We start from the raw sequence: 16375 nt of genomic DNA, 5'->3' as shown, positions 1-16375 counted from the left end.
TGTGTATAGGTGTTGTCCTTCTACCTTCTCTATCACACACAGGCTGTTTCTCTGATTCTCATGTCGGTTTGGCATGGAAACTCCAGGACACAACTGAATCATGTTCCTTGTCATTCTTTTATTTGGTAAGTTTGTGCTATACTTTGTCATATGTTTTTTTTAAATTAAGCACAAACACCTGCATGATTGCAAAAATGAAGTGCATTTTGAAAATGGAACATTTAGAATAGTGTATTTTGCAAAAAGACTTGATGTGGAATTTGAATGTTGGGAGTTTTCATTATTATAAACTCACAATTTGTCCTCAGCACAACATTTGGAAAACAAGACAACTCTTTCATTTATTTTTAGGAAAGAAAGTCTGATCACCAGATATGATCTTCTGTCTTTTACAAACAGGCTTCTTCCCCCTCAGCTCAGCTCTCTCTCACCAATACCACTTTGTGAAGGAATCAAAAACCTGGAATAAAGCCCAGAGTTACTGTAGGACCAATTACACAGACCTGGCCACCCTTTACGACACGGACGATGAGAACACACTCATTCAGCTTGGCAGCCAGACTGGCTCTGCTTGGATTGGACTTTATGATGATGTGCTGAACAGCTGGAGATGGTCCATTACGAACAGCAGTCCACATCATCATTCCAGCTAAGCATTCAATAATTAATACTGAATATTATATTATAATATATAGCCTATAATTGATGTGCATAAGCAGAATTGAGGCATGGCTGCATGTAACATTTTTACAGATCAAAATGACATAAGCATAACAGCTGTTTTGAGTTAAGGCTATATGTTTATTGTTAAGCTTATTGAATAACTCTCTGATCGAGAAGACAAACCATTTTGTGGAATGATGCATCATCATATGAAATTTGCAACGTTGTGACTCAACATATAACATATAAATGACAGGCTCTGTCTGTCACTCGTTGTCTGTAGCTGATCGAAATGTCATAATCCTAAAGTTTTGATGTAGGCTAAGACTATGTTTAGCCTGAATAGCTTAATGATATAGAATACAAACCATTTTGTAGAAAGATGCATCATATGAGATTTGACTCAAAAACAGTCTTTGGTAAGTGACGTCGCTCTGTCTACCACTTATTGTCTAGCTGTGTGGCATTCTGAAACGTCGATAAATTCAGGACCATTAGGCCTATCGCTTGTTTTAATTTGGGATCTTGCAGTCGGGATTGTTGTTTGTTTATTCAAAGTCTCAAGTCCAAAGTAGCCTAGGCTATTCAAAGTGTTTATTGAAGTTTACGAAGCCCCCCCCCCCAAAAAAAATAAATAAATAAATAAATAAAAACTTTAGCCTATCTAAATACACATTATATATGTTCAATAATGTATAGTCAGTACAACAAATAAGGAAGGCCTATAGATAGAAATTGTGAAAATAAAATATGTAGATTTTGGTAGTTTGGTCTTTTCAAGTAGCCTTGGCAACTAGCCATCTAGTAGGCTATAGGCATGAATAATACGCACATAAATTGACACTTGTTAAACTCACCTCAACATGTCTTTTGCAATCATTTAACCCACCATGGGCAATGCTAAAGTCACTGTTACAAACAGTGCAGCGTGCAAGACTAGTAGTTGGGTCATCTATAGCAGTTCTGTGACCGTGGAGAGCGAAGGTTCGTTTCTCACTGGATTTGTCATCTATAAAGGTAGAAGAAAAAATTAGCCGGGGTGCCCCTCACAAAAATGTGGGGAAATTTATTGAGAGCCCTATATCCAACATGGCTGCCGACAGCCAAACTGGAAATTTAAAACCACTTTTTTTTAATGGTTTTGCCCACAGTGCTGCATAATACATTGTTTCTGAGACTATTAGGGTAAAGCAATTCATAAATTATGTAGTTGTTTTGATTTGACCTATTTTTGACCTTTAAATTCAAGATGGCCACCAATATTTGGCTCTTTAAATGTCAATTTTTCAAAATTGTCATAGAGCCTTAATATTAGGCTCAAATGGACGCTCTGCTCATACTGAGTTCAGTTATGGACAGTAAAATTACAACTTAAACGTAGGTCATCAGATGTCTGTCGTTTTTAAATTATTTTATTTATTATGATTTCTTTATTGAATTACCTAAAGACTTTCCATCTGAATCCTCTCCACACTGACTCCTCTCATCACTGCTACTCTCATCTGAGCAGTCATAAGGTGTGAGCTGCTGGGGCAGAGGGTGTGACACAGACACACTGGACGACACTTTCCGTTCACTAGTTCCCAGCCGTGACCAATGGAAGAAGGATTCTCTTGCAAATTGTAATGGAGCTGGCAATATGTAAGGTAGTTTATCCTTTCAATATGAAGATTCACAGAGTCATCATCAGGTGGGACACGGATTGTACACTTATTCTTCAGTTTGTGCCATTTGGAAACTCTGGCCTGCCTGCTGCTCCCAGCATAAATGACGGAGAGGACTAACCGTGCTTTCTATTTGTCTCGTAAATCCGCCGCCCGAGTTGGAAAGTGTAAATTACCCAGCTTTCTTGCGGCATTTTGGGCAGGCACGCCCACTTGAGGGTACCCCGAGGTGGATGTACGACCTTACAACAAACTTGAGGGTACCCCGAGGTGGACGTACGACCTTACAACAAACATGGCTGCGCCCATAGTTGAGATGAGATGACATGTATTTTTTTTGCATATGTACTAGATTACATTGCTGCTTCAATCCGGTCGCCAATTCATGCATTGCACGGTTTTGCTGTGCCTGCAATACAATGTAACAATTTGTTTTCCAGCCGTTTAGCTAGAGGCTACATGTAGCACAAAACAATAACAATGACTAGCCTCCTGCTAATGCCCCTCGTGGCTCGAGAGAAACGCGTTCCTATAGCCACTCATTGGTACATGTTGTACGAGTGGGTGTACAATGATTTACAAGACAAATAGAAAGCACCATCAAATGCCTTCATATCCGCTCCGACTTCATGTTTTAATTCCAGACTCTCACCCGCTCGTCCCAGGAGCTCTCTTGCCTCAGAATTGATCCTCACCATCTCCAACACCTTCTTCTTCCCATGCCCATAGAACCCTGAGGTGTTGTCACTGCCATTAATTGATGATATCTGCAACCTCTTCCTAGAGCATGTCGTGGCAGATGATTAACGCATTCTTGTGCTTGATCAGCAGATCACCTCTGACTTGCTGTGAAATGTAAGCTGCTTGGACATACACATCTGTGTCCTCGCAGTCTAGAACAACAGGTCCAGTGTACTTACTGGCTCTCACCTTTGCATAGGCATAATGTTGGTTGATGTTTCACCCTTACAGTATATGATGTCACCCTGCACCTGACCCACTAGTCTTTTCAGCTGTTCTGTAATCTGACCTTGTTTCCGGAATTAACCATGAGTTGGTTGAATTCAGCAGCACCAGGGAACCTGGTCATGGTTAATTCCAGAAACAAGGTCAGACTACAAAAACTTGTAAAGGTGAAAAGACAAGTCGGCCAGGTGCGGAGTGACATCATATACTGCGATGAAGAAACGTCAACCAACCTGAGCACTGGCGTGGCTAATGGGGACTGACATGACATCCATAAGCAGATACAATACAATGCTGCTCTCTGCCTATGCAAAGGTGAGAGCCAGTAAGTACACTGGACCTGTTGTTCTAGACCAGGGGTATTCAATTAATGTTCAGCGAGGTCCAGTTACGGAAAATTTCCTCAAGCAAAGGTCCGGAGCATCATAATGTTTAACATGCGTGTTTAGGCTGTGTATGTGTGTGTATGTATGTATGTGTATATATATATATATATATATATATATATATATATATATATAATATTTAATAATATATATTCGGGATGGATGGAGCCTAGTTGTAGGCCTAGGCCTAATGTTTAATGTGAAATAAAATAAGTAGCCTAAAGGCAACATTCGAAATGAGGAGAAATAAGGCAAGATAAGAGTAATTAGGTTGCAGTAATTCTTATTGCAAATGCACATCTATATTTGTAAAAATCAATATACAAGTTACAAATATGATTTTTTTTTTTTATTTGTAGCTATCAAAACACACATGCAAATATTTGTGGATCCCCCTCTGCGCATATACAAATATTATTGAGACAAATTTAGCTCCATAGCCTTTGCACAGAATGGTTAGGCTACATGATAACGGAAAATGTCTTTACTGAGTAGTGCTTTATCAGCACATGATGTACAGATGACAAAACATCTTGTTCTTTGTTTTGCCGTTTCCTTGTTTTGCAAGCATTGCACATCATATTCAGATGTTTGCCATTTTTTGGTCCAGTCATGAGTTCTGTTAGCATCTAATCCACAATGATATTCTGAATAGCACTGAACCTGAACCTTAGGTATGAGCTACACCAGACGCGTAACTGAAGCGTTCCGTTCGCGACGCGTAAAATCCATTTTAGATGAATGGTCTATTTTTTTCGAACGTACGCCCCACTGTCACGTCTGGTGTAGCTACTTCCATTGATTATAATGGACGCTAATTGTTGCAGCAGACGCAACGCGAACGGAACGCTTCAGTTACGCGCCTGGTGTAGCTCAGCTCTTAGAATTCCAATGATTTTTTACATAGATCTCTGTGAGGTCACTGAGTACTGTCGGTAGGCTATGAAAAAAAAAAAAAAACAGTCGGTTCATGAGTCCCCATCTTGCCCTGAGAGTGTAGTACTGTAGCTGCCTGTTGGCTAAAGCAACTCACAGGCCTACTAGTTAGGGCTTTGGACTTGTCACTGGAGGGTTGCCGGTTCAAACCCCGACCAGTAGGAACGGCTGAAGTGCCCTTGAGCAAGGCACCTAACTGTAGCAGGCAGCTCACTGTGTCGGGATTAGTGCGTGCTTCACTGTGTGCTGTGTGTTCACTGTGTTTCTCTAATTCACAGATTGGGATAAATGCAGAGACCAAATTTCCCTCACGGGAACAAAATATACTTATACTCAAGCTAGGTAGAACCGATTGTTTTCAGGGGGGTTTTCGTAACAACAGTACTCGGTGACCTTGATAAACAGAGACCTATGTGAAAAAGTCATGTTGGTTTATCCTATACAATATTAGGAATTTCAGACCTTTTCTAGCACAATATGTAACGCGTCTTGTGCAGGCAATGATTTTTGTCAAAAATACAGCTGTACATCTGGTCTTTAATCAGCCAAAGAAGACACATGTGCAACTCCTCTGTTACCTCATTGGCTTCCTAGCAGCCAGAATTAAATTCAGATCCCTCTCTGGCCCATATACACTTGATGGATCGGCACCTTGGTACTTTAACTCCATGATCCAACTCTAGATCCCCTCTTGCAGTCCCCTGATGAGAGTCTACTCTGTCAACCCCCCATTAAGAGGTCACAGTCAAGACTCTTTTTCTCAGTGATTCTTCATTGGGGGAATGTGTTATGTGTTCTACGTTCTTATAGTTTGAGGAATTTCAAGAAATGGTTAAAGACTCACCTGTGGACCTTGCACTTAATGAATGAATGAATTATCTTACAGAAGTAACACTAACTTTTGAAGAAACGGTATGGGGGAAGGCCTTTGAGAACAATTGTGGTATTTTTTTTAGCTTAAAGGTCTGTAAAAACTGAGTCTGAAATAAGGTTTGTCTTTCTTGTTAGTAGTTTATTAATCTCTGCGCAGAGAGGTCTCATAAGTATCAGGCTATCAGGATACAGAGACAAAGTCTGTGCACCCAAGAGACAATCAGTTGTTTTCTCACACACACATTTATACCTCACACAGCATCATAATCTCATTGTATCATTGTATCATTACACCCTCTCTGCACATACACATGACTTGGTCAATACAATGGGTTATTTAAGAATCAAGGACATTAAGAACATTTCTAACGTCATACAACACATAATTTGCCATCGGACCATTAGGTATTGAAACAGAAGTATCAAATAATAGGAACTAATAAGAACTTTAAGAACTAGATTTGTGTTAAACAGAAAAAGTGAATTCACACTGCATTAGAAGTATCAATTATACGGAACATCACGAGCTAGGCTAAACACAGAAGAGTCCATTCAAAAGTGTGAAATCATACAGAAACACAAGTATCAAATCAAAGGTTAAGGTCCCACTTTGTCATTTTCCCCTCACATTCCCCCCTTTTTATTATTTTTAATAACCATCACATCAGACACAATCCGTCTCATACACATAAGCTTTAGGCTTGAGTCGTCATGTCATTAAAGGGTGGTAGCCACTCTTCATCTTCCTTGTCATACATTGCTAAAGCAGTATACTAAACCATTTGCAGTCCCACAGTGCGTTCAACCAGGCGCATAATTAAAGCCCTAACACAAGGTATGACAACAAACCACAAACGCTAACAGAATAAACACTACCATCACAGGGGCTAAACATTTTACAAACCAGCCTTTGAGTCCTGGGAACAAACTAGGAAGCCAATCCTCCCATCCGCCTTTTGCCGCTCTTGTAGATCGTGTGCCAGTCTTGTCACGTCCTCTAGACCTTCTTGACCTCGGTGCAATTCACTCCTCCACACAGAAGAGCTAATGCCGTTACAAAACAGATAAGTAACAATAGTCCTAGTTCCCACAGTTTCACACTTTTCTCTTCTCGCACAACCCTTCTTTCCAACTCAAACAGCTGTATCCTCTTCATGATGTCTTCAAGGGCCTCACCACCCAGATATCAGCTTTCTTGACTGTTGCGAGCTTGGAGTGCGGCACACCCCATCACTCCTACCCCGACTCAGAGAGCTTTCAACCTGTGGTGGATTTTGATCCCTCTAATCCAAAATGTCCGGTGTTGGTGCACGTTTGGCATGCACCCATGTGGCTCTTTCTGCTACCTTGACAGCTGTTTGAGTGGTAAGAAGCACCAGATATGGCCTGTTCCACCTTTTTGACTTCCAGTGTTTCCTTCTAAAGTCTTTGATTAGCACATAGTCACAAGGTTTGTAATTGTGTAATGGTCCTTGTGATGGTGTTGGGAACCTTGACTTGCCTAGATATCTGAGATAAAAACAGAAGACATGCTTGCAGAATACTTGAGCATTTGATCATGACAATATCCAGTGGAAATGCTATCTTTCCCTATCTGTCCATACTCCATATTGACTGGTTATTTCAAACAAGCTGACCATTCAAATATCAAGCAATATTTGGTTAAATACTGGTTATTTCAAACAAGCTGACCATTCAAATATCAAGCAATATTTAGTTTTTTCTTCACTGTGTTAATTCAATAAAATCCATTATTACATGATCAGAAGGTTTTTTCAAGTGGTTGGTGGGCTGCCAGTGGTTGAGGTCATCCTTTCCCTACATTATGCGTCATGCAAATCAGACATTTTTGACAGTATTCTTGGTCATATGCAGTAAAACCATTTTTTTATTTATCATCTCAAACATCCCTCCTTTTGACGCATGGTCCAACGCATGCGTTAGTTTAGCAAAATGTGTAAAGAAGTGACGTGGTAGGCAGGGCTTCCCATCAGCACTCTGCCAAACCCCATTTGAAAGGATACAGCCATTACGGCGCCAGGGGTCTCGTTCACCCTGAGAGGCAAACGTTTGCAAAGCAAGTAAGTCTTGTGGGAGAGAAGAGGTTAAAACAGGACAAGATGCAGTCACATTGAGGGTCAGAGCAGCTGCGGCCTTGGCAGCAGCGTCAGCCCTCGCATTACCCAAAGACGGGATCAGTGCCATTAGTGTGTGCCTGACATTTACACACAGCAATTGCTTTGAGGAGCAATATTGCTTCCAGTAACGCAGCCACTTTGTCATGATGCAGAATATATAGATAGATAGATAGATAGATAGATAATTTATTAATCCAAGGGGAAATTCAAGAATAGGCTTACCATCAGATTTAAAAAAAAAAATCTATGTCTCCAAATAGCCCCAAAATCATGCACAACCCCAAATGCATATTGAGAAGCATATGGAGAATCAGTTAGAATAGTCACAGTTTTATCCTCAGCTAATTTACAGGCTTCAGTGAGTGCAACCAATTCCGCAGCCTGGGCAGAATAGTGTTGTGGCAAAGGGCCAGATTGGAGTGTGGCATGGGTCGACACTACCGCATAACCTACTGCATTTTTGCCTGTGGCTGGGTCCCTGGAAGCAGAGCCATCAACAAACAGTTACAGTTCAGCATTTGGCAGTGGCATATCAGCAAGGACAACTCTGGGGGAACACACATGATTAAGTTCGGCCACACAGTCATGTGGCTCACCATCATCAGCTGTGGGAAGAAGAGTAGCAGGGTTAAGAACTGTGCACCTCTGTATTGTGATATTAGCCATGCGTGATAACGGAGATGTCGTGCTGCAGAGAGGTGAGAGGTGCGTTGTTCAAGGAGTATGAGAGATACAGCATGAGGAACCAACAGAGTGAGAGGTGAATAAGCTACAATGTCTCTAGAGGCTAGCACAGACTTTGCAGTTGCTGCCAGCGCTCTGAGACACAAGGGCAGCCCTGCCGCCACAGGATCAAGTTTAGCAGAAAAATAAGCAACAGGGCGCTGTCTCCCTCCATGGTCCTGTAAAAGAACAGAAGACATGTGTCCCCCCTTTTCATCAATAGTAAAAGGCTTGTCAGGATTGGGAAGGTCCAAAGTTGGGGTGGTCTGAAGGGTTGGCACGGCCTACAGTCAGATTTGGGGGTGATCACCTCTGGTTTATCGTCTTTAATTAACCCAACGTCATACCGGTATCTGAGTTTTGCCCACAGAGTCATAGGGACCTTCTGTAGTGCTGGAATGGCTGCAGCCTCAGTCTCAGTCAACATGTGATAGTCAGTGTCAGTAGAAAGTGAAAACAGTCTCACAGTTCGCTGCGCATGTGTTACCACACCAAAACATGGTTTTACATTGTCAGACTCTTGCTAAATCACAAACTCTCTGAGATTTGTATCCGATCACTCACATGCTTACAGTCATCCGCCAAGCGCCCCAAGTCCTCCCACCTATCTGATTCCCTTTTTGCAAGCAAGATATGGGGAAGAGCATGGGAAACATCAAAGTAAGATAACTGATTTTCTGACAAAGTGACCAGAGCAAAACAGACATGAGTTGACCATATCAGGGCTGTTATGATCAATTCCTCTGGCTGGGTGACTTTGTCCCATCTCACTTCAAACTGTGAGTCTGGCTCCAAGGCCAAATGAGCGGTACAATGTAATTCATCTTCTGGCACAAAAACAACCCGGCCATTGAGCATTCTATTTTTAGCCTCCTCAAGGAGGGACACACTCACAGGACTATGCTGTGGCAATAGCCATTGACTCATAGCGCTGCCGCTGTCCTATTGCATGCAGAGGGAATTTGAAAGACACCTGATTATCCCGCCCCTTCGGACTGAACACTGCGAACGGTGAGTTTCCAGACCCTACATTTTAATGTGGGTCTGGCTCGTCAGGCTAGCCTTGGGTGTGCTCAGACGCCCCCCCCTCTCCCCCTCTTACAAAAGGGTTGAGGGGACTCATCGATGAAGTAGGTTCATCCTCCTCAACGTCGGAGAACTGACCCCTGGAGTCATAGAATCGGTCATTGTCTTCAGACTGCCATTGGACTATTGATCTTTGGTTGTCAGTCGTCAGCGTGTGCGTTGTGGAATCAGGAGATAGTTGTCGTTGCTGTTGGCTGTATGATGATGGCTCAGCGCGCCCCTGAGTATTCTCCAGGGCCGCTGAGAATCCAGGGTTTGCTGGCAGGACTTGTGGTGGTTGTGGTGGTGGCGGAGGCGGGGGTGGAAGCAGTCGAGGTCAGGGTCCACCGTCACACACTGGGGAACTGTTGGACACAAAGTAGAATTTCTCTGAGCAGATTTATCACTATCCCTACTTTTTTTGTAGCTGAACATTTCCATACAAAAAGACCATAGACTTAGTATGTTCATCACACTTTCTGATTTGTAAAAAAAAACAATGTGTCACAGACACAATTATCAATGCAAATGTATCATGATTGTCTTTTTTACCCAGGTTACCTGTTTTGTTGCTTGTATTGTGTGTGTGTGTGTGTGTGTTTATTATTATTTTTTTATTTAGTTAAGTGCTGCCTTTCTTGGCCAGGGCTCACTTGGAAACAAGGCTATTGTCTCAATGTGTCTACCCTGGCGAAATAAAGGATAAATATATAAAAAGTAATAATTAAATATATAATAATAATAAATAAAACCATCATAATGCATTGCAATGTCCTGCATCATTTTCACTGTTAACTTAGATTTTTTTTGTTTTTTATACAACCTTTTCCTCTCATTAAATTTGTCTTCCAGTTGCTCTATCTGTCTCATACGTTGACTCCCCTTTGAGGGAAAGCCAAATTCCTGTACCCATATATCAGTGTTTCTCAAACTTTTTCTCTGGGGACCCACTTTTTTAAAAAATGACAGACTATCGCGACCCAACTCGTGACTGCAAGGAAGCAAAAAAGGAATACACTCACAAGATAACCACCCACTTCAAAGACAGCAGGAACGCACAAAGCCTATGGCAGGGCATTCAGGCCCTCACGGACTACAAGCCCGCGCCACAGAGCTGTGAGAGCAACATCCCTCTGCTCAACAACCTGAACCGCTTCTTTGCTCGCTTTGAAGCACAAAACAGCACCTGCCCACAGAAGACCCATCCCCCTCTACATGAGCAGCCCCTGTGCCTCTCTGCCGACAGCGTGAAGAGGACACTTGCTGCTATCAACACCCGTAAGGCAACAGGTCCAGACAACATCCCAGGTCGTGCGCTGAAGGACTGCGCAGGGGAGCTTAAGGATGTCTTCAGACATCTTTAACACTTCCCTGAAGCAAGCCATCGTCCCATCATGTTTCAAAGCTGCCACCATCATACCTGTGCCGAAGAAAACTGCTCCATCCTGCTTCAATGACTACCGCCCTGTGGCACTGACACCCATCATCATGAAGTGCTTTGAGCGGCTTGTCATGTCACATATCAAATCCATTCTCCCCCCCCACCCTGGACCCCTTCCAGTTTGCATACCGAGCCAAGCGGTCTACAGAGGATGCAATCTGCTCTGCCCTCCACCCAGCCCTCACCCACCTGGAAAAAAGAGACTCATATGTGAGATTGCTGTTTATAGACTTCAGTTCTGCATTCAACACCATAATACCACAACAACTCATCTGCAAACTTGACAAACTGGGCCTCAGTACCTACCTCTGCAACTGGCTACTGGACTTCCTCTGTCAGAGGCCCCAAGTAGTACGTGTTGGCAACAATACCTCAAGCAGCATCACACTGAGCACAGGGGCCCCCCAAGGCTGCGTGCTCAGTCCGCTGCTCTTCACCCTGCTGACGCATGACTGCACTGCAACCTACAGCAACAATCACATAGTGAAATTTGCTGACGACACAACTCTGGTGGGTCTCATCACTAAGGGCGACGAGACTCAATACAGGTTGGAGGTCGACCATCTGACCGCGTGGTGCAGGGACAACAACCTCCTGCTGAACGTCAGCAAGACCAAAGAGATTGTTGTTGACTTCCGGAGAGGTCACACCCAACACCTGCCACTGACCATCGACGGTGCTGTGGTGGAGAGAGCGAGCAGCACCAAATTCCTGGGGGTGCACATCAGTGAAGACCTCTCCTGGACCACCAACACTGCATCACTGGCGAAGAGAGCTCAGCGCCGCCTGTACTTCCTGCGGAAACTCAGGCGAGCAAGTGCTCCACCAGCCATCATGACCACATTCTACCAAGGCACCATTGAGAGCATCCTCTCCAGCTGTATCGCTGTGTGGGGCGGAAGCTGCACTGAATACAACAGGAAAGCCCTGCAGCGCATAGTGAACACAGCTGGAAGGATTATTGGTGCTTCACTCCCCTCCCTGAAGGACATTTACACCACCCACCTCACCCGCAAGGCGACCAAAATTGTGAGTGATGCAAGTCACCCCGCTCACAATCTGTTTGATCTACTGCCCTCTGGGAAGAGGTACAGAAGCCTGCGCTCCCGCACTACCAGACTCACCAACAGCTTCATACACCAAGCTGTAAGGATGCGGAACTCTCTCCCTCCTCTCCCCCCTCCACCCTCAGCTACATAACATCCTGGACATTGGACCCAAAATGGCCGCCTGCACTACTCCACTTGCACACTTGCACACTTGTACACTTTACAACTTGGTGTTGTTGTCCTGAAAACAACAACACTTCTGCTGCTCTTACATAACTTGCACCACTATGCCACTTTCTTTCTTACTTAGGTCAAACAGAACTACCCAAGCCTTTTATTGGCCTGACTTTGCACTAGTATTTTATTGACTGTCTATGCACAATTTCAACCAAATTTTGCTGCTCTTATTTTTTCATTATTATATGTGCCCTCTTATTTACTTATTTACTTACTTTTTTGTTTACTTGAATGTTATGTTTGTCTGTGGACCTAAATTGGCAAAATATGTCTTGTCTTCACCGTGGGATAGTGAGAAACGTAATTTCGATCTCTTTGTATGTCTGGAACATGTGAAGAAATTGACAATAAAGCTGACTTTGACTTTGACTTTGACTGTGGTAGTTAACAAACTAGAAGGGGCGCTACGGCCCGTTGACCATACCTTTCTTTCATTTGTATTATGAGCGGACTGTGCCATTGCACTGGATCAGAGTTCGATTTTTGATTTTCACTTAATGTCCCACCCATGGCTATAACTCGAGCTATCTGTTTTCCCTATACGTGTGGTCGTCACTTGGACACCACTGTGATAAAGCTGAGGCCGTCGCCACAACCCCGGAATGCTAACGGAGATAATACGGACTACGAAGGAAAACAATACCTAAATGTCCCCTTCTTATATCTCCCAGTGAACCAAAGTCCAGTTCCCTCAACGTAGGGCTTTTACACCAGCGAAAAGCCCGTTTACCTCAGATCTGGAGCTTCAGTCAAATGACGAAACTTAACGAAACTTAACCAGTTATACCTCAGGTCTGGCGCTCCAACTCTACAGTTTAGCTAAACATTGAGGTGCTTCCACATGAAGCAGCAATCCAGTACCTATTGACCCACCCAAATTATAGCCATAGTGGTACAACCCCCAAAATTAGTAGGCCATCTCAATTTGAAACACAAATTAAATTATGTCGCTCAAAAGACAAGTTATATAATTTCAAACATTATATCAGAGTCTTTCTCACCGTTTAAACAGGTTGAGGCAAAGATCCTTGATTACTAGCTCCGCTTGAACCCTCTCTGGTTGAGGTGCCCTTGTAGATCCTTGATTACTAGCTCCGCTTGAACCCTCTCTGGTTGAGGTGCCCTTGTAGATCCTTGCCCTCTTCCTTCTTGCTTGGGATTCCTGTGGAGACGGTCCGGTCCTCAGGCTAGGTCCCCACTCTGGTCTCAACTTGGAGACAATGGGGCTGGGGAATTTGTCCCAGGATGATCCGTCACCTTTGCCTTGAATTCCGGACGTTGTCAGCCAAGGAATCCCATCCTCGTCGCCATGTATGTGGAAGAATTTTTAGCTTAAAGGTCTGTAAAAACCTGAAGTCTGAAATAAGGTTTGTCTTTCTTGTTAGTAGTTTATTAATCTCTGCGCAGAGAGGTCTCATAAGCATCAGGCTATCAGGATACAGAGACAAAGTCTGTGCACCCAAGAGACAATCAGTTGTTTTCTCACACACACATTTATAGGCTACCTCACACAGTATCATAATCTCATTGTATCATTACACCCTCTCTGCACATACACATGACTTTGTCAAATGGGTTATTTAAGAATCAAGGACATTAAGAACATTTCTAACGTCATACAACACATAATTTGCCATCGGACCATTAGGTATTGAAACAGAAGTATCAAATAATAGGAACTAATAAGAACTTTAAGAACTAGATTTGTGTCAAACAGAAAAAGTGAATTCACACTGCATTAGAAGTATCAATTATACGGAACATCACGAGCTAGGCTAAACACAGAAGAGTCCATTCAAAAGTGTGAAATCATACAGAAACACAAGTATCAAATCAAAGGTTAAGGTCCCTCTGTCATTTTCCCCTCACACAATCAAGGTGGAGTTTTATTACAAAAGGTGACCAGACCATGGTATTAGCATTAGAGTGTAGGAGGGACTTTTGAAACAGAATATATGCCAAGAGGAGAAGCTCTAGGCTCACTCATCAAGTCACTTATCAAGCTTCACTCTACAAGATCGGTGCCCAGATGTCCAACGTGCTTCTGAGGCAACGTTTATACGGTGACGATGAAAAGAGAAGACGCAGAAGTGGCGTCTCGTCTTCATTTTTTTATTCGCGTTTAGACAAGCATTCTCAGGGGGAAATCTTTGTTTATATGAAGACGCAAGAGTATGTGATATTCGATTGGATATGCATTCCAGACCGCTGGGTGGTGGTGTGATAGAACCCCGGTACGTCACGCGCAGACATTCTAATTTGACAGTTTAGCCAGAGAGGTAATCAAGGATCTTTGGTTTAGCCGTTTAGACGGAGACGCAACCCGGGTCGTCTTCAAAACTCTACACTGGAAGGAGTCTTCAGATTTTTGCGTCTTCAAGTCTTACACGGCGACGCAAAAGTCGCCGTGTAAACGAAAGGCACTTATGATAAAATATTTTGTCGTCTTCCTTCGCAATCGTCCTCGTATAAACGGCCCGAGATTGCTTTTTATTGGAATAAAGATTGAAGCCACATTAATGTTTTTCCTATAAACACCTGTTTTTCTAGTTATTCTTATCATTACTGATATTGTTGTTGTTATTGTTACTATTATTATGGGTAATGTATGTTTTTCAGCTTTATTTGAAACTACTATTTTCAACTATTGTAGCTGATACTGTAACTAGCTCTGACAAATATCAAACAGAAACATTTATTTTATAGTGATACCAGTGAGTGTATAAAATGCAACTTCTTTGATTGTCTCAAAAGTCCTACATGACAGTTACTCAGAGCTCTGTATCTGTAATACAGACCTCTCAAGTCTCACGCATTGAGCGTGAGACACACGCATTTCAATGACTTCACACGCTCACACGCCACACATGGCATTTCTCACTCCGAGAAATTATTAACTTGCCCGCACAGAAATTTCTAAGGGCTATATTTTACAAACGTGTCATGCTGTCTGTGCGCTCATTCAGCTCAGAGAGCTGCTGTTCAGTTACTAACCAACCTATCGGCCAATCAGAAAATAGGATTTCTCAACCAATCAGGAAATAGTTTTGTTTTGATGTTGGTCCGCAACGTGGAGACTGCTGGTCCGCGGAGTCGTGGAGTGAAATTAGGCCCGGTGCTTCGTCTTATAATTTGCTGCGCAGTTGATCAAGATACCGCGGACCGACAAAAAAAGAAAACAAACGTTTCTGCTATCGATGTCATTAAACATGGAGCCATACAATAAACTGGTCGTATGAGCGTTCATTCAATGCAGGCGTCTGCGCGAGAGAAACTGAAACTAATTGATAACGTTGGTATCAAAGCTCCGCTTCAACCAGTTGAATGCTAGGCTTGAGGGAAACATCCCAAAACAATAGCACCCCTATAATTGCTAGTTGCTGTTTTGAGAAGTATTTCTTTTCTTATGCAAGCATCATGCAACCATGCAAAAGCAATGAAACTAATTATATCTTACTGAGCAGTCCTCTGATGTGCATGTCACAAAACATTTAAGTGAAAGTGCATGTATAACAATAGGCATAATAAGGATTGTGATAATGATAATGACAATTTGATTTGGAGGGAGTGGGGTTGGGTACGTGTAGATGAGCCCTATGACCCCTGAGGCCCAAGTCTGCCATGACTGGGCCTCAGGTCAAAGAAGTTTGAGAAAGGCTGGTCTACATAACCTGCATCAGATTGAGGTTTGCAGTGATGCGCCTGAAGGCACGGGTTGAGGACCCAGTCAGTTACGCCACAATATGCACATTTGTTTAAATTCATACCTACGTAATCACCATGACCAAAATTGTACTTTCTTTTTTTATTTAGAATCTTGAAAAAAAAATATTGACCTACCTACTGACCCATTTTTTTTTTTTTTTGGCTGTTACTGCAAACAAGAATATTTTTAAGGATGGCCTCATGACTGTAAAAATGGCTGACATTGAACCACAGTGCTTTAAATGGGAGCTCCCAGTATCAGTCATCAAGGCATCAAAATCTGCCACAAACTCCTACATCACACATCATCACTCATAAACACACACACACACACACACAAACCGAACCACCACTGTTCAAGAGACAATTTTGGGGCTAAATGTGCTTTTTCTGATTTGGTTGTTTTCTGTTTGTTTAGAGCAGAATGAGCCACTGCTGTTCAAAGGGCCCATTTGGGTGAAATTATTATTATAATCTATGTTATCATTATTTACTATAGGTATTGGGGAGGTTATAAGGTTGCACTGAT

The 16375-nt window shown here is 42.7% G+C and overlaps 1 long non-coding RNA gene across 1 annotated transcript; it reads right to left on the bottom strand.

Annotated features, from left to right (window-relative positions):
- Positions 1–5606: 5606 nt before the first annotated feature.
- On the bottom strand, positions 5607–13639 carry LOC121690351. The gene is made up of 2 exons (XR_006025043.1): positions 13143–13639; positions 5607–9779 (listed from the first exon to the last, which is right to left on the bottom strand). It is a non-coding gene; the product is annotated as an uncharacterized LOC121690351 (long non-coding RNA).
- Positions 13640–16375: the final 2736 nt, after the last annotated feature.

The sequence above is a fragment of the Alosa sapidissima genome, chromosome 18, assembly GCF_018492685.1.
Source record: "Alosa sapidissima isolate fAloSap1 chromosome 18, fAloSap1.pri, whole genome shotgun sequence".
NCBI lineage: Eukaryota > Metazoa > Chordata > Actinopteri > Clupeiformes > Clupeidae > Alosa > Alosa sapidissima.
The sequence above is the reverse complement of the archived record's forward strand: the minus strand, read 5'-3'. Positions and strand labels throughout refer to the sequence as shown.